We start from the raw sequence: 20,967 nt of genomic DNA, 5'->3' as shown, positions 1-20,967 counted from the left end.
GTTTCACGAAAACCTAAATATCTCTTAACATACAACTCATATGACCGTTTCGTTTCTTCCATATGAAATTAGATTCATCAAGGTTCATTTACATAATTTATTCACTATTTAATTCCATTCTTGATATTTTTAGTGATTTTTCACATCCACACCTCTGCTGCTGTCAGCATCTGTTTTCAGGTAAACTTTACCTATTTCGTGGTTTCCATGGACCAACTAGAGTTTTGTCATACATAGGTCCACCTATGATCATATTTAGCCATTCCAAGGGCTGATCATTGCCCAAAACTTCCATTCCAGTTCATAGTCACATCATGAAATCATATATACATACATGAACACAAATGGTCTAATGCCATACTCCACTTCTACGAGCCATTTTCGCATGGTGTCACACACATACATCACAAAAAGTACTTGAAAAACAACAAAGGGTAGTCCTATACATGCCATTTCAAAGCTCAACCAAAATTGTACCAAAAGGGGCTTTGATAGTGTGGGAGACTTCGACTTCCAAAAATCCGAGTCCGATGGTGACGAGCCAAAATCTATAAAGCAGAGAACAAAAAGCGGAGTAAGCAATTTATGCTTAGTAAGTTTTGAGCAAGGATTCAGCACAACAAAAGCATAGCATTCATATAGCTAAGCGGATAATTTCATATGCACACATTCTCAATATCATACTTACTTCACATTACCAACCCTTATGTTCATACACAAAAGATCAACTTAGCCAAAGGCGGTAGCTCGTTTATCAAGCGGCGAATACTTACTTGTAAGGGCTCAACTAATTCAAGCACATACGAACATACCTCATTGCTGGAATTTTTTGCAAGCGTATTAACTGAAATTTTTACAGCAAGATTGCTCATTCCCGAATCACGTACCTTGAATTTAACGGATATAACGACTCGCTCGATTGTCTTGGGACATAGCCGGTTATAGTGATTCGCACAATTGCCTTCGAATTAGCCGGATTTAGTAACTCGCACGAATGCCTTCGGGACTTAACCCGGTTTTGGTAACTCGCACGAATGCCTTCTTGGAATTGACCCGGATTTAGTCACTTAGCACAAAAGCCTTGGGACTTAGCCGGACACCATTGAATAAACATGCACATTTAACACTAAATCATGACACATTCGTATTTCATTTTCATTAGCAAAACTCAAATACAATACACTTATCACTCTTGCACATTTCGGTTCAATATCCACACACAAAGAGCATGATTTGATTTACTTGAGACATGATCTAATCGAATCATAATTTAAGCTCTATTACTCAAGAACTTACCTCGGATGTTGTCGAGCGATTTCGATGGCTATTTGACCACTTTTTCCTTCCCTTTATCGGTTTGGATCCCTTTGCTCTTGAGCTTAATTAAATAAATAAATCGATTTAATCATTTGAGCATCGAAAAGAGGAACACAAGGCACTTAGCCCACACTTATACATTAGACATTAAAGTCACATACATGTGAAATCATGCATCAAACTCAACACATTAGTTAGTACTCTCCTTAGCGAATTTTCTAGGTCGAGATAAAGCCTTCAACATGCTTACTTATGGCGAACAACACATCAACCTATGTACTCATTCATGTGGCCGATTATGCATGTTGATGTTGAGGCCAATTACATGTTTAATACCACACATGAACGGCATACATTTTACTAACTAATGCATTACATATTGTAGTTCAATACACATCTATCATTTACTTCATAACGAAACATCATCATAAGTAAATATATACCTTGAGATAGTATATATGTCATACCAATACATCATGTGCAAACATATATACATGTAGGTGCAAGGGCGAATCTCAAGTTGATTATAACCAAATATAAACATATATCCAAAGCTCAAATCTTACCTACCATGCAATATGCATAAATTATGCTTATGGATATACCATGGCGAATACACCACAACACCATCTTGTTTCAATTTTGGTCATGGTTAAACAAAGAACTTAATGTCTCACTCAAAAATGCTAAAAGAAAATCCAAGAGTCCTCAACCCACCATCACATATATCATCAACAAGCTTCATATTTAGCATGCAATGGCATTAACACAAAATCCACCTTGGCGAATATCATCCCCATGACATAGCAAGGATTTGAACCATGGGCTAATAAGAACATCAAGCTAGCAACTAAAAACATGCATGAATCTCATGGCACAACCTCAAACATACCTTAATCTAGACACAAGTATGGCCAAACCTCCTCCTAATCCTCTTCCAAACCAAGCATGAAGCAATAACCCTTCCTTCTTCCTTAGAATTTTCGGCTCCAAGAAATGAAAAAAGATGAACAACAATTTTTTCTTCTCTTTTCTTCAACTCACGGCAATGGGGGTACACACACATTCTTTCTTTTTTTTTTTCTTTTCCATTTCTTTATTACCCATAACCATTAATTTATTTTTTTCCTCCCATGATGCACCAACATAACATGTCTATGACATGTTTTGCCCATAATCCTTGTCATGGCGGCCACTAGCTATTAGGGGGAATTTGACATGCAAGTCCTCCTTTTGATTACATGCACTATTAGGTCCTTATAGATTAGCCTATCACATTTCAAAAGTGTCACACAAGTCCTAATAACTGAATTCACATGCAATCGACTAAATCGAAGCTTGAAATTTTTACACATTCATAAATGCATATTCTAGACAATAAATATTACGTTCAAACATTTCGGTGACTCAGTTTAGCGGTTCCGAAACCACTTCCCGACTAGGGTCAATTTTGGGCTGTCACATGAAATGTCATTTGTTGATGGTTAAGACTGACTTAGTTGTTCAATCGATATTGGTAATTGTTTGAAAGATTAAATAAGGTATTCCTGTCTTAGCATAAGAATTTATTTCTTTCTGGGAAAAAGGCAAGTAGTTCAAATGAAAAGTGTATATATATATTAGAAGACTTCGACACGATTTAAAGCTGCCTCGAATGATAAAGTTTTCGTCTTGCGAAAGTTGAATATCAAGTGTTATCAGAAATATTTTTGTCAGTGTTAACACTAAAATGAAAATGAGAAAGAGTTACTATGGATTTCATGTCTGGTTTATTATTGATTCTGAAAGAGAAAAATGTTACGTGGTTTATTGTTAAATGTTTGACGAGATATGTAAATCATGCTGGTATGTACTAAATTTTCGCTCATCAAGTTCGAGGGATTTCGTGTCTTTATGATTGTTGGATATCTTGAAATCTTAGTCTGTAATAATCAGATTGAGATCCGGGTTTCATATCATGATTTCTTGGGAAAGCTAGAAGAGGCTTTGAAACTTAAAGGTAACCGAGAGTTGAATTAGTAAGAAATCGAGCTGTATGGAAATATAGAAAGTAAAAGCCGAGATAAACTGGCTAGTTTTGCTGTTCGAAGTCGAAAAAGGATTCAAGTATGAGAGTATATGTGACATGATGGTATAGATCTAACCTTTGACTTTATAAACTCTTTGATAGAGGTTAAAATTTAGTCTATGTGATGTATGAAAGCGAACTGCTTATGATGCTAGTGTGAGAAAAACAAAGAGATAAGTATTAAAGGCACAGTTAAGTGAAAGTTCTTTAGCAATGATTGTGAAATAGAGGAGTCTAAGTGGAAACCAAAACCACATTTCTAGTAAGATTTTCGGGGACGAAAATCCCTAAAGGGGGAGAAATGTAACATCCCGAATTAAGGCCTAGTCGGAACAGTGGTTTTGAGACCACAAATTTGACATAAGAAAATTCATTTTTATTATATTTTTTATGGTCTACTATTTCACGGGATGATTTCGTGAAAATTTCGTTCGAAAATTTCGATGTTTGGGCACTCAATTTGGTCAAAAGAACCAAATTGTAAAAAGTGCAAAAGTTGAGTTCTACATGTTAAAGGTGTCCAATTGTTATAAGTTTTTAAATTGGAGGTCCTTAAATGGTAATTAGACCATTGGTTAATTGTTGGACAAAAATAGACATGAAATGGGTGAAATAGAATATTTTTAAGTTAGCGGCATTTTGGTTTTTTGATAATTACAATAATAAAAAGGGAAAATAAGCCAAATTCATGCCGGTCTTCTTTATGCAGCCAAAAATACCATGGAAGCCATGGGTAGGAATTGGTTCAAGCTTCCAAGCTCATTTGTAAGTGATCCCGAGCCCTGTTTTTAATGCTCTTTATGTTTTTGAAGTATCAGTAACTTGATTTACTTATTTCTACCATTATTTTGAGCTAGGGTTTATGTTTAAAAATTCACCCATGAGTGATATTTTGAGGTTTAATGGTAGGTTATGCATGTTTATGGTTAGAGGAATGACTTTTACTAAGTGATTTTCGATGAAAACGTCCGAAAGGATCGTTTTGTAAAAGTTATAAAATTGGTCATAAAAAGGTGATTTAGTGGAAATTAGAGGCTGCTATAGCTGTGAAAATGATTCAGCTAGGCTTAAAATGCAAGGAAATTGAATAAAAATCGTTTCACGAGCCTAGGGGCAAAAGTGTAAATATGACAAAGTTTAGGGGCATAAACGTAATTTTGCCATAATATGATTTTTGGGTCACAATGAATAATGTGACTAATAATTAAGCTAAATGTGATATTTTAGATCAAGGAAAATGAGATTTGGGCTTAAAATGGGAAGATACGAGATTATGGACTAAAATGGAATAATTAGTCGTGCTCGGATTCGAGGTAAGTTCATATGATAATAATGGTAATAATGCAATGACATACTTGAATTGTAATTATATTATTGTCTCCTAAATTGAATGATTTGTAGTACAGATGTATACGACAAGATTTCGACAAGTAAGTTGTGTGTAAGTAATTCAATAATACTGTGATCATTATGTGTTTAATGTTTGACATTGTATGATACATATATGTATGACTTAATGAAATTGGCTTGTGTTGATTCAATGAAAGTTTGGCGATAGCCTTGTATCTCAGAAGCCCCGGGTGACCGAAGAAATATTTAGGACTTGATTATCATGACACTGTGATTAATGATATTTGTGCCTGTGTAAGACCATGTCTGGGACATGGCATCAGTGATGATATGTGTGCCAATATCAGACCATGTCTGGGACATGGCATCGACACTGACACGAGACCTTGTATAAGACTATATCCGGGATATGGCAACGATATGTGGATCCATGTAAGACCATGTATACGACATGGTTTTGGTATTCTAATTGGTGTATGATAATCCCGAGTGTCCTTTAGTATTTCGGGCAGTTCAACGGGCAATTCAAGATTTTTGGGTTAAGAGTTGGAATGATATAATTTAAAATGTATGGTACAGGTATGTACATTAAGCTTATGCTTATTGAGACCTCGAAATGTCGGGACCTTGGTGAGCTAAGATATATGAATTATGATTATACCTTTTGTTCCAATACCATGCTAGCTTACATTGTGAAATTGAACATGGAATAATGTATGGTGAGTTCATGATTAGTTGAAAAGGAACTTATGGCAGTTATCATTATATTGCATTAAAACAATTTTGGACAACAATTATAGTGGGACTTAGAAAATCTCCAAAAATGGTGGAAATCGAATTAGAGGTTAAATTGAACATGAAATTAAAGCTTATTGAGTATAGTTTCATATAAAGGAAGCTTTGTAAGCAAAGGAATTTCATATTATGAGATATTTGAATTTTTGTGAGATAGAGTCAGAATGAGTTCGAAATCCCCTATTCTGACTTGGGAAATCGCTAGAAATTTTTTAAAAAATTATTATGGGTTAGAATTCATATGACTAATCCCTTAATAAGTCTATTTTTAATAGAAACAGACAGGAACATTATCCTAATCCCGTACTAAGGGATAATTAAGTTTTAGTGAAGAGAGGTCAAAACTGTTAGACAGCGAAATAGGGGAGACTTTAAAGAATAAACTTCACTTATTGGCTGGACAAAAAATTCTTAAAATTTTATGGTAAGAATTTATGTGAGTCTAGTTTTATGGAAAATTAGCAGATCTTAATTTGAAGCTCCGTAGCTCTAGATATGAATAATTTGGTAACTATGACTCGATAAGATAACATGGCCAGAATATAAATATAAATGTAATTATGGTTGTATTATCTGAAGAAGTATGTTAGCATGTTGCTTATTATTTTCATATGGACTTACTAAGCGTAAAGATTACTCCCTCCTTTTCATTCCTTTCGTGTTGACAGGTTAGCTCGGGGTTGGAGATCGTCAGAGGCAGCGTCACACTATCAAGTCATCAACTTAAGGGAGCTAACTTATATATATATATATCTTAAGCGTTTTCAAGTGAGTGGCATGTATAGAACTTCGTTTTTATGATAGATGTTGTTATGAATAGCCAAATGTATTGGCTTGTAATGATTTATTGTTGATGCATGATATTCGTGACAGGTTTTAAATATTTATAATGAATCGTTCTTGAAACTAACTATTATCACGATGAAGGCAAGTGTACCTATCGAACAGTAGTATAGTTTTAGCAAGACCGGATTGTCGAACCCAAAGGAACTAAAAGTACTAGTAATGACTGTCTTTTTATTATCTAGCCTAAGAATAATAGGGTTTGTTTTAACTAACTAATTAACTAAACTAAGAAATCACAGAAAATAGAATTAGGGAATTACTTTTTGGAAAAATGATTGAATCAAGACAATACCTAAGGAAAGAAATCCACCTAGACTTCACTTGTTATTTGACTTTGAATCGGACGATTTATTCATTTGACTTGATTCATAGAAATCCCTAAGTTATATTATTATCTCTCTCGAGACTAACAATGTCTAACCCTAGGTTGAATAATTGAAATCTCTTTCTAATTAACTCTCTAGGGTTGCATTAACTCGATCTATGAATCCCCTTATTAGGTTTCATCCTAATCCGGCAAAATCTTGTCACCCTATCTCTAGGCGCACAACCAACTCTGCTTAATTTTGACAAATGTACTCTTAGACAGGGTCTATTCCTCCTCTGAATAAAAGCTTAACTCGAATCAATATCCTGGAATATCAAAACAAGAATTAGGAACACGTAATTAAGAACAAGTCAAATATTTATCATACAATTCAGATAATAATAACAAGATCTGTCTTAGGTTTCATTCCCCTTAGGTGTTTAAGGGAGATCTTCAGTCTTGATGATGAATCTGGCTTCTAAGATGGATCAATCGACTTTCCTTGAGCAATTCCCTGCCTCATTCCCTCTGTGTCCCCTTTTTCCTCCTCCTCTAAGATTTATTTATAGGCTTTAGAATGCCTAAGAACCTTCAAAATTGGACCTTTCTGAATTGGAAAAAACTTGGGATCGGCAGGGACACATCCGTGTGCGATTGCTTAAGGCCGTGGTCAAGCTTGTTAAATAGGCACGGGCGTGTGGTCCACCCGTATGAGTCGTACTTTGATTCTGCCAAATTGACACGGCTGTGTGGTCTGCCTGTGTGAGGAGGTCCAGGCTGTGTTGATTTCGTACGTTGGCCCATTTTCTCCATTTTTGGCCCGTTTCTCGTTCTTTCCACTCTCCTATGCTCACCTAAGTATAAAACATGAAATTAAGGCATTAGGAGCATCGAATTCACCAAATTTAAGGAAAAATCATCCATAAAATATGCTAAGCATGGGATAAAAATATGTATGAATTACGGTTTATCAATTGTATATAGCCATGAGAGGTGGCTTATAATGATTGTGGCTTGTAAGTCAAATTATCCATGCGGTTTGCTCATGCTTTGTGATGTGATTATGTTTGTCTGCTATGAATGGGTAATGTATGGCACATGTACATGATGAATGCTTTAGGACCATTCAGCGTGGTCATGGCTATGGAATAAACGCGTAAATTGGCATTAATTTGTTGATGATTGAACATGGTCGTTTGAAGAATAAGTAGAGATTAATTATTGGGAAATATGTTATGCTTGGTTGTTAAAAACGTGCCTTAGTGAAGCATGCTAAATCATTAATCGATGCTATAATATGTGTCTTTAAAGTGGTTAATTTTATGAAAGATTAAGGCAACAAAAAGGCTTGGAATATAGCCTGAGTATTGGCCACACGGGTTGAGACACGGCCGTGTGTCTCAGCCGTGTAGGGGACACGGCATGGGGACATGGTCATGTACCCAAGGCGTGTGGAGTCTGTAGCATTCTCATGAGAATTTAATTCGTCACACAGCCTAGCACACGGGCGTGTGGCTTGGCCATGTGGTCTGATTTGCTTGTTGACGTCATAGTTAGAGAGTTACACAGCCTAAGGACATGGGCGTGTCCAGGGCACATGGGCCTGTTCTTGTGTCCACTCGGGCGTGTGATCGAGTTTCATGGAAAATTTTTCCAAATTTTCCCGAAACTTCTAAAGTGTCCGGTTTAGTCCCTAACTACTTTCAAAGTATGTTTAGGGCCTCGTAGGCCCGTTCAAGGGACATCATGCATATGTATGAATGTTTTTACAGAGAATGAAATTTTATGGCTCGGACTTGCATGTTTGTTTACAATTATGTTTGGTAATGCCTCGTACCTTGTTTCAGCCTTGGATACGGGTAAAGGGTGTTACGTTTAGGGTTAAAATTTGGGTAAAGTAATGGTTATGCCACTGGGTTGCTCAACCGGGTTGGGTTAACCCTGTAGAAAATTGCAGCGATGTCGTGACATCCCTGGCAAACTACTTAATTTGCCACATCGGGGTTCGATGTCGTGACACACCCTACAGTTTTAAAATTATTAGGGAATTGTCTTCTATGTCGCGACATAGGTAAGTGATGTCCCAACATTGGGTTGATTTGTGAACTTCTTCATTACTGTCCTTGATGTTGCAACACAGAGTTATCTATGTCGCGACATTGACCTTGTTTTCTACGTTTTCAGTCCTTCGGCATATTTCAAACATATGTTAGACCTGATTTTGACCTACCTATGACATGTTAACAATTTTGTTAGCAGAATAAGTAGTCAGTACGTTAGTAATTATCAATTAGTAGGAAAAAGTTAGGTTTTGCTGCCAAGCTCGTCCATCAACTCAGTCAATATGCACCAATGGGCTCCCTATAATTTATTTCTATCTATATTAGTCCAACACCCATCATTCCATTCTATTCATCCACAGCTGTCTCTTTTCCCGAATTTACCCTTCCTACTTGCTTTAATGACCAAAACTCTTTTTTTAGGTCGTAATTATTATGATTAATGAAACCATATGCCCACACAACAGTTTTACTCGATATTCAACATTCATGTTTTGGAAGAATGTTGAAAGTTGTGTCTCACAATTGTTTCCTATGAGGTCTTTGTCTTTTTCATGGATTAGGTATGACATTTTAGGAGAACTTATTAATGCGTTTGGTCGAGGAATTGAGGAAAAATATAGTGTTGTTCTACTGAAGTTTTGTCTCTATAGGTTTTTTTAATTCATTCATTGGCTTGTAGATGATTTTTTATTTGGTTTTTGGAGGAATCGAATGTTTTGTAATGGTCGTAACTCAAGGTTTATACACACTGATTGTTCGATCTAATGGTAACCTGCTATATGATCGTAAGTTTTGTCGATATATATTTTTCCCACTCCTTTTAGTAGCTGGCAAATTCCCTGATCTATTGACTTCTAGGGTGCTTGGTTTACGACTAGGGATGTGAAAAGAATAGTCAATTTAGGGTCATCATTCGAAATCACTGATTTCTTATCTTTTTGTCATGTGAACTTCTAAATCGATTGATATTTTTCTATTAACTCAACCTTAACTATCATCATCTTTGTTGGTAGGTCTTTATTATGATGTTCTTGTGGTTCAGCTTTGTTAGTATCACCCAATTTTCAGGGATGATGTTTTCCTGATCTACTTGATTCTTCGATTCATTATCCATTTCCTCTGCTAGCTCAATATCTTTTATTTCTAAAGTTCTATTTAAGTTGTCTAAATATTTTTCCATCAGTTGGAGGAGTTAATAATCTAAAGATTCTCCTTCTTCACAAACACCTATGATGGCATTCTCCTCTCTGCGTAATTTTGGACTTGTCACCTCTTGGTACCTCTCTGATAGCATATTATTATGGTCATTACCATCTTGGAGACGAGCTGGGGTCGCTCATCGGAGTTTACTTAATTTGAGCATTAGGGATCATTGATTCTCCTGGATTTCCCAATCTTTATAGACTCATTCTTCGTAAATATCTTCGTCATAATCGCAGTCTTTATCAGACTACATATAATAGAAGTCATCCATGACTTGTGCTGACTGATTGTTTTGTGTTTAAGATTCCTAAAATTAAACAAATGTTAAAAGTGTTATTTAACAAAATAAATTGAAAGGTATAACTATAACAAAAAAATTTCCTATTTATTCTTTAACATGTAAAAGTTAAAATCAATCTAGTGACGTTGCCTCCTCGGCAACAATGCCAACAACGTGACCACCTCCAGACGTACCAACGTCAAGAGTATAAATACTACAATAGAATAAAGAATTACAAGATGACATCCACAAGTATACGGGTCGAGTTGTATTATAGATTTTACAACGAAATAGGTGAGTACTCCAAGGATTGTACCCAAGGGAGGCGATTACTAAATCAATCGTAACCTAAACACTTAAAGATCTAATTATTACTTTTAAATCAATTATAGTGCAAAAGTAAAATAAGAGAAAACTTTAGGGTTTCTTAAATAAAATAAAAAAACATAAAAGAATTGAATTTCAAGAGATATAAAGAATAAAGTCAATAAAATCTGAAGATGGGTGATTAGCTCTGTAACACCCCAAACCCGTGACCGTCACCGGATTTGAACACGTGGTGTTACCGGGCTTACTTCCCTTATTTCTCACTTTGTAAAATCTGATTGCTGTTCCAGGCAGGATAGCTAACTGCGTCACTGTCGCTTTAAAAATCATATCTTGAGTTTCAAAACTCGGAAACTGATTCAGTAAATTTTCCCTGAATTTAGACTCATATATCTATCCATGGATTTATTTCTAGAATTTTTGGTCGGGCCAATTGGTACAGTTTATTAGTTAAAGTCACCCATGTTACAGGAGTCGACTACACTGACCTTCGTGCGTTACAACTTGAATATATCTCTGTACAGGGCTTTAATACTGGTACCGTTTGTTTCTAATGAAACTAGACTCAAAATGGAATCTTCACATATAAGGCATGACTTCTAATTCTTTCTGGATAATTTATAGTAAATTTTAAAAGTCGCAACAGGGGACCCAGAAACCGTTCTGGCCCTGTCTCACGAGAACTTTAATATCTCTCAGTATACTGCTCATATGGTCGTTTTGTTCAGTCCATATTAAAATAGATTCATCAAGGTTCAATTTCATAATTTATTCACTATTTAATTCTACTTCTACTATTTTTAGTGATTTTTCAATCTCATCTCACTGCTGCTGTCTGCAACAGTTACTGCAGTAGACTATGCCAATTTCATGAATCTTTCCTTGGCCTTACTAATCATCCATCATACATGACACAAATTATGGCCACCTTATCAAAATAAAAGTTTCTAAGACTCGTGGCTATAGGTTCTAGCATCCCACTCGATGACCACATAGGCCATTTTTACATGGCTTAAAGTTTACAACCCACAATTCAACAAAACATAATAGCCTATACATGCCAAATGTTCTCCTAGTTCAACTACGAAGACAATACCAAAAGGTTTCCAGCCGGTGTGATGACTTCAACGACGGTTCCGAGCACGCAACAATACGAGTCCAAGAGACCTAAAATGGGTGACAAGAAAACACCGGGTGAGTTTATAACTCAGTAAGTCATAAGCATTCATCAACCATCCATTAGTAAAATTTTCACAACATGAAACAGTAAACGAGGCTAGGTACTTCATCCCTATCGGAACTATACCATAATTCCTCGGACCTTTCGGTTCAATCTCATTCCAAGTCATACATCCACATTTCATATTCTATACAATAAGATAATTGAGGCATTTTTACACACCAACTCATTCACACCACAATCATACAATTGCAATCATCACATAGATTTAAAGCTTACCACGCTCAACCCCGAGCAAGAACGTATTGCCTATTCGTCATGAGCTCAAGGTACTTACCCGATCCGCTGTCCATACTCAACTCGATGGAGACACACCCTCCATATAATTGTTCGATCGGAGATATATATATATATAGATGCGCACACACGTGCTTAATACTCGATTTCGCACACTTAGTGCCATGCGATTTAAGCCCGCACACACAGTGCCATACCCTTGAGCTCGCACACTTAGTGCCATATATTTCCAGCATGCACACTCAGTGCCATATTTTTCCAGCATGCACACTTAGTGCCATATATTTCCAGCATGCACACTCAGTGCCATATTTTTCCAGCATGCACACTTAGTGCCAATCTCGTCACCGTACACTCGTATTGTTCAGACACTTAGTGCCGAAAGCAACTTTCTACACATTTCACTATTTCTTTTACATTCAACAAATGTCATCATTCCATACACATACATTTTCATTTGCAAATATATATATCATCCCATTAAACACAATTGCATAAATTTTACAATCATTTAAGCAATATCAAATACGTGCTTAATGACTTACCTTGTTTGGGGTAGAACGGTTCCAAATCGGCTACTCGTTTGCTTTCTCCTTTCCTTTGTCCAATTTAGTTCCCCTTGGCTCTTGAGCTAAATCAAACAATTTACCTCTCCATCAAACACAAACATACGGCATTCACATGCATTATTATGATTATTGCCGAATACTTAACACAACTAAGCTGAAAATTTACTCAATCTCATCTTAATTTATTGCTACTTATTTATCAAAATTTCCAATACAAGGTATTTAACACCTATGCCCATTTATACCCCATATGGCCGAATGCTTCATTCGTTACCCAATTAACCATTCAACAATTTTCAACCTCATTACCACCCTTTTTATGTCTAATTGTTTAAATACCCTCAAGCTCATTCACAAGTACTATTATACATCTCATTAAGCATTAATCATTTTGCAACATAAATTCTATAGCATGGCCGAATACTCATGCACACACACACGTAACAACAAGAACTCAATGGCACAAAATTTCCTTTTTGTTAAACATTCGAACTCACTCATCTCCATGCTTTCATCACAACAACATCAAAACACTCACCAAGGGAGACAACATTCATGGCCAAAATTTAACTCACCTAACAACCTAGTTTCGATTCAAGATTCAAGGAAAATTTTGAACCAATCCTCCAAATCATGCATGCATTTTCAAGAGTGGCATAAAACATACCTTCTTGTATCAAAACACCTTAGTCTAGTAAGCTCCCATGGCTGATTTTCTCAAGCTTTTTCCCCCCTTTCTTCTTAGTATATTCGGCCAAGCAAGAAAAAGATGAGAGGATGGACACTTTTTTTTCTCTTTTGTTTTCATCATAACCCTTTTTTTTTTTTACAATTTCATTTCTTTATTCTTTCAAGCATAATCCATTAACTAAACATGTTTGAAACATGTTTTCCCTTGCCCATCACTCTTGACATGGCCGACCACTAACCTTAGGAATGGGCTATTTGACATGCAAGTCCATTTATTTTACTTCATCCTTTTATTAATCTCTTAAAATTAGCCACATATATTTAAATCCTTTCACATGAGTCCTTTTTCTTTCAATTCACAATCAAATTAACTAAATCAAAGAATTCAAAATTCACACATGCATTTTCACATATTCTAGACAATAAATATTACGTTCGAACATGTCGGTGACTCGGTTTAGCGGTCCCGAAACCACTTCCCGACTATGGTCAATTTTGGGATGTCACAACTCTCCCCCACTTAAGAAATTTTCGTCCCCGAAAATCTTACCGGTAAATAGGCTCGGGTATCGCTCTTTCATAGAGTCCTCAAGTTCCCAAGTGGCTTCTTCCATTCCGTGTTTATGCCACAACACCTTCACTAACGGGATTTTCCTATTGCGCAACTCTTTTACTTCACGCCTCATAATGCGAACCGGTTCCTCTTCATAGCTCAAATTAGGCTGAATCTCAATCTCAGATGGAGCGATTACGTGTGATGGATCAGACCTATATCGTCGAAGCATCGAGACATGAAAAACGTTGTGAATCTTTTCGAGTTCAGGGGGCAAAATTAATCGATATGCGACTAGCCCAACTCGTTCGGATACTTCATATGGCCCGATGAACCTCGGACTCAATTTGCCCTTACGACCAAATCTAAGCACCTTCTTCCAAGGTGAAACTTTGAAAAGACCTTGTCTCCAACCTGATATTCAATATCTTTTCTTTTCAAATCCGCATACAACTTTTGGCGATCCGAAGCAGCTTTCAAACTTTCACAAATTACTCGTGTAACACCCCGAATCCGAGACCATCGCCGGTGTCGGACACGAGGGGTTAACAAGCCAAATCCACATATTTCACCCACCAATTTGACATTTCCAGACAGGCTGGAAATCTGCGTCACTGTCACCTTAAAAATCATATCTCGAGTTTCAAAACTCGGAAACTGATTCCGTAAATGTTTCCTGAATTTAGACTCATATATCCATCCATGGATTTAATTCTAGAATTTTTGGTCGGGCCAATTGGTACAGTTTATTAGTTAAAGTCACCCATGTTACAGGGATCGACTGCTCTGACCTTCGCCCGTTACAAATTGAATATCTCTCTGTACAGGGCTTTAATACTGGTGCCGTTTGTTTCTAATGAAACTAGACTCAAAATGGAATCTGTACATATAAGGCATGACTCCTAATTCTTTCTGGATAGTTTATAATAAATTTTTAAAGTTGCAACAGGGGACCCAGAAACCGTTCTGGCCCTATCTCACAATAGCTTTAATATCTCTTAACATGTAACTCCTATGACCGTTTCGTTTATTCCACATGAAAGTAGACTCATTAAGGTTCATTTACATAATTTATTCATTATTTAATACCATTCTACAAATTTTGGTGATTTTTCAAAACCATACCACTGCTGCTGCCAGCATCTGTTTTCAAAGTAACCATTACCTATTTCATGATTTCCACGATTCAAATGGCCCTTTTTGCACCATAGCACAAAGTGTGATTATGATTAACCATTCCAATGGCTAATCCTTTCAGACAATTTCATACCCCATAATGATTATCATACAAACTATTATAGAATCATACTAAAAACATATATAAGCCATTTTCGCATGGCTATCCAAGCTTACACAAAACCGAAAGGTACATGACCTTCAACATTAGGGTAGTCCTATACATGCCATTTCAAAGTTCAACCAAAATTATACCAAAATGGAGGCTTTGATAGTGTAGATGACTTGACTTTAATGATCCCGAATCCGATCCCTAACGAGCAAAATCTATAAAACAGAGAGCCAAAGCAGCGGGGTAAGCATTTTATGCTTAGTAAGTCTCAAGCAATAAAATCAGCTTTAACTAAGGCATTACATTCACATAGCCAAATGAATCATTTCATTAATACACATTCACATAATCATACTTGCTTCACACTTCATCATTGTATACTTTCACAAGATATCAACCAATTCAATAGCTGAAAATTCGTTAGTCGATTGAGCGAATGTTACTCAAACATATCGACTTTTCCAATGCACATATAAACATACCTTTTCCTTTGGGCTTTTCGAGCGTACTAATTAAATTTATTACAGCAACCAACGCTCACCTTCAGCCCAAGCTTCTTGAATACAACCGGATATAACCACATGCACGAATGCCCTCGGGTCTTAGCCGGATAGAACGACTTGCACGAATGCCTTGGTCTTAGCCGGATGTAGTCACTAGCACAATTGCCTTGGTCTTAACCGGATATAATTTCCAGCATAAATGTCTTGGGACTTAGCCCAGATATCATTCAATTGCTCATGCACACATATACATCAATAATCATTTCACATTCATATTTCATTTTCGTTACTAAGGCTCAAACACAAACATATCACTAGCATAATCGCCCGGGACTTAGCCGGGTATCATTCAAATACTCATACACACATAAATCAATAATCATTACACATCCATATTTCATTTCACATAATTCAAGTAGGGTCATTTCTTGAGGACTTACCTCGGATCTTTGTCGAGCGGCTTCAACGGCTATTCGATCACTTTTTCCTTCCCTTTATCGGATTTAGCTCCCCTTTGCTCTTGAGCTTAACGAATGCAAGTAGAAGTATTCAATATTTTTCTCAATAATGTTTACTTGTTAATCACATTCAGCATCTCATATCAACTCATTTTATTATAAACTATCAATCGACTTTTAAACCAAAACGCCATTATAAGGCCGATTGTTCTTGGTCATACATACGAAATCAAAAATAAATTCCAAGGTTTTCACATTATAAGGTACTAAGTCGAATACACTTGCTAGGTTCACATACATTCTTCATCAATTTCTTCTTTAAACAAACACATTTAAGCATTCCTTTCATATTATCAACTCCAACCACATTCATTACTCAAGTATAGTAATTTCACATTCGGCAATAGTATTACATACAATAGCCGATTCTTCTTACTTTGTATTTGTGCATCTATTTGATCATTAGTTTAGTTCAAACACCCATACACCAAGATTCATCAAGTTTAGCATGAAACACAAACCTTAATCCTCAATGACCACTATGGCCGAAAATCCTAGTCAACCCAAAATCACAATTTCTAGCATGGGTTACCTAGAGAACTTGGTAACTAGCTCAATTTCATCTAACGTTTCAAGAATTCACATGAATTTCTCACTTTATTTATAGCTTAGAAACCGAATGGTTGCTCCCTTAGAATCGTCCAAGAAGAAACAAGAAACAAATACTTGTTTCTTTCACCCATCCACCATTTCTCCTTAAAACACAAGACAACAATCATTTTCCTCCATTTCTTCCATGGCCGATTACCCACTATCACCACACAATCAAGATCTTGACAAGGCTAAGTAGAAAACTTAGTAACTAGCTTGATGTATGCTAATATTTCAAGAACTAACATGAAATCACTTACCTTGTTCCAAGCTTAAGGGTGACCGATTGGCTATCTCCCTTTCTTCCTTTGAGGTTCAGCCAAGCTAAGGAGGATGAACACTTTTCTTCCTTTCTTTTTTTTTTTTTTCTTTCTTTGTTTTGTTTCTCTCATGTACGGCAAAGGGGGAAAGCATCCACACTCATTTTTTTTCATTCCTTTACCGATACTCTTATTTTATTATTTCTAACATCCACCACTAGCAAAACATGTTTAAGACATGTTTTCTTTTGCCCATCTTCATTACCATGGCGGCCACTTCCTTTTCTTTGGGTAAATTGACATGCAAAACCATTCTTTTGCATGCATATACTATTAGACCATTGAAAGATTAGCCTATCACCTTTCAACAATGTTTCATATAAGTCCATTTTAATAAATTCACATAGAAATGATCAAATTAATGCATGCAACTTTCACACATGCATTTACTAACATCATAAACATAGAATATAACTTTTAATTACTTATAAGACTCGGTTTAGTGGTCCCGACACCACTTTCCGACTAAGGTCAAATTAGGGATGTCACAACTCGAACTTTTTGCTCGGCATCCTTAACCAAATCAACCCCGAAGAATTTACCTTCACTAAGTTCAGTCCAGAATAATGGGGTACGGCATTTACGACCGTATAAAGCCTCGTAAGGCGCCATCTTAATACTTGATTGAAAGCTATTGTTGTGGCGAATTCAATCAAAGGCAAATACCGTTCCATGAACCACTAAACTCAAGGATGCAACATCTCAACATATCCTCGAGTATTTGAATTATCCGTTCGGATTGACCATCGGTTTGGGGGTGAAAGGCGGTGCTGAAATGCAACTTGGTACCCAAAGCTTCTTGCAACTTCTTCCAAAATCGCGAGGTAAATCTCGGATCTCTATCCGACACGATGGAAATAGGCACCCGTGTAGTCTCTGTCGAAAACGTACAATTCGGCTAGTTTGTCCATTGAAAAATCCGTACGTACGGGGACAAAGTGAGCCGACTTAGTCAATCTATCTACAACGACCCAAATCGCATCCTTCTTACTTGCTGACAATGGCAGTCCGGATACAAAGTCCATTGTGACTCGATCCCATTTCCACGGGTGTCGTGATCGGTGAAGTAATCTGAAGGCACTTGATGTTCCGCTTTCACTTTTCGACATATTAAACATCTCAAACAAAATCGAGATGTCTCGTTTCATACCATGCCACCAAACCGACGTTTCAAATCGTTGTACATCTTCGTACTCCCGGGTGGATTGCCATTCGGCTACAATGGGCTTCGTTCGAATTATCGAAATAAGTTCAATTCTTTGGAACACACAGACGACTTCGAACCTCAAACAATCGTCATCATCAATTTGAAACTCCGATTCCTTGTTCGAACACACTCACCCGTTTTGCAAGCAACTCCTCATCAACTTTCGAGCTTCCGAATTTGATGAGCCAACAATGGTTTGCCCTTAAATTCGACTACTAACACATTGTCGGGTAGGATAGACAAGTGTACATTCATCGTCAGAAGCAAGCGGTGATTTCGGCTTAAGGCATCCGCAACCACATTAGCCTTTCGGGTGATAATCAATGACGAGCTCATAATCTTTTAACAACTCGAGCCATCGCCTTTGTCGCAGATTTAAGTCTCTTTGGGTCATCAAATATTTGAGACTTTTGTGATCCGAATACGCATGGCACTTCTCACCAAATAAGTAATGTCGCCATATCTTTAAAGCGAATACGATGGCGACCAATTCGAGATCATGGGTCGGATAATTTTTCTCATGTGGCTTTAATTGTCTCGACGCATAGGCCATAACTCGCCCTTCTTGTATCAATATGCAACCCAACCCAAGTAGGGATGCGTCACTATAAATGACAAACTCTTTGCCCGATTCGGGTTGCACTAGGATTGGGGCTTCATCAAATAAGTTTTGATTGATCGAAACTCTTCGACATTTCTCCGTCCATTCGAACTTAACATCCTTTTGGAGTAACCGTCATTTGGCGTGGCTATCGTTGAGAAACCTTTTACAAATCATCGGTAATAACCGACAAGCCCCAAAAAGCTCGAACCTCGGTAATATTTCTGAGGCTTCCAATTAAGTATGGCTGAAATTTTATTCGGTCGACTCGAATACCGATGCTGATATCACATGACCCAAGAAGCTAACCTCCTCAACCGAACTCACACTTCTTGAACTTAGCATATAATCGCTTATCCCGTAAAATTCGCAACACTATCCTCGGTGTTGGCGTGTTCGGTCTCATTTTACTAATAGACCAAAATGTCATCAATGAAGACAACTACGAACCGATCCAGATATGGTCTAAAGATCCGATTCATCAAATCCATAAATACCATTGGGGCATTAGTAAGCCCAAACGGCATCACTAGGAACTCGTAGTGACCATATCTCGCTCAAGGCGGTCTTGGGTACGTCCGAATCTTGAATTCAAGAATCGATAATAGCCCGATCTCGATCTATTTTTGAAAACACCGAGGCTCCTTGAGTTGATCGAACAAATCATCGATCCATGATAACAGATATTTGTTCTTTATCGCCGCTTATTAAGTCGACGATAGTCGATCTGCAACCTCATGGTTCCATCCTTCTTTTCACAAACAACCTTTGGCGCTTTTAAGGCGAAAAACTCGGGCGAGCAAAACCTCTATCCATCAATTCTTGCAACCGAGCTTTCAACTCCTTTAATTCGTTGGTGCCATACGATACGGAGCTATCTAAATTGAGTGGTACCGGTACCAATTTGATGCCAAACTCTATTTCGAACAGTGGCAAACCGGCAATTCTTCAAGGAAAACATCCGGGTATTCACAAACCAGCGCGCAGATTCGGGTTTCTTTTCGACTCCTTGTCATCGAGCACATACGCAAGGTACGCCGCACCCTTTTCTTACATATTTACGGGCCAACATTGCGATATTACGGTGGCAACCCTTTAAGTCCGTAGACTCAACCCGAATTATCTCGTTATTCGCACACCTCAGATCGATAGTCTTGCTTTTGCAATTTACAACCGCATCGTGCATGGTCAACCAATCCAACCCAAGAATAACGTCGAATTCGTCGAACGGCAAAAGCATCAAGTCCGCCGGAAAACAAGAACCTCGAAACACTAGGGGACTTTTCTTACACACCTTGTTGACAAGCACGTAATGACCCAAGGGTTTGACACCGAATTACAAACTCGATGAGACTCAATAGGCAAAGTCTTCTTTGGATGCTAAGGTTTCGCATATATAAGAATGAGTAGAACCGGGGTCAATCAAAGCAATCACATTAGTATCGAAAAGAGTGAAAGTACCGGTGATAACGTCGGGGAGGATGCCTCCTCTCGTGCTGCGGATGGCATATGCTCTAGCAGAGCGCGGGCCTCGGATTGAACAGCCGTGTCGAGGCTCCTCTCGATTGCCACCCCTACCTCCGAGAAATTCTCGGGGCCTACCTCTAGCCATTGTTCCACTAGGTCTTGCACCTTGCATCTTATTCTTCTCGTCTAGCTCGTGCAATCTCTAATGAAGTGGTCCTTGAACCGCATCCATAACAGCCCTATAACAGACTTACCCCAACATTCACCTAGGTGTCGTCTCTCACATTGGGGGCATTCAAGTCTCTCTTGACGATTGTTGCCCACACTAGCTACCAAGTAGCTCGGAGTCCGTCGACGGTCGGGCTCTAATGGAAATTCCATGATCGCCCTCGACTTCTTGGTGTCCTCCACGAACCTCTTTTGTACCGATAATGAGCTTTACTCGTTGATCTTTTACGGTAATCTCTTGCTTCAAATTCAGCCTTCTTCTTCTCCTTCCCAAGTTCTTCGCCTTGCGAGCTCGTTCGAGTAGTGTCACGAACTCCTTTATCTCCAAAATTCCCACTAGTAACTTTAACTCTTCATTCAATCCTTCTTCAAATCTTTTGCACATAGCAACCTCATCAG

This window comes from Gossypium arboreum, chromosome 13 (genome assembly GCF_025698485.1).
Source record: "Gossypium arboreum isolate Shixiya-1 chromosome 13, ASM2569848v2, whole genome shotgun sequence".
NCBI classification, from domain to species: Eukaryota; Viridiplantae; Streptophyta; class Magnoliopsida; order Malvales; family Malvaceae; genus Gossypium; species Gossypium arboreum.
Note: the sequence above shows the minus strand (reverse complement) of the source record.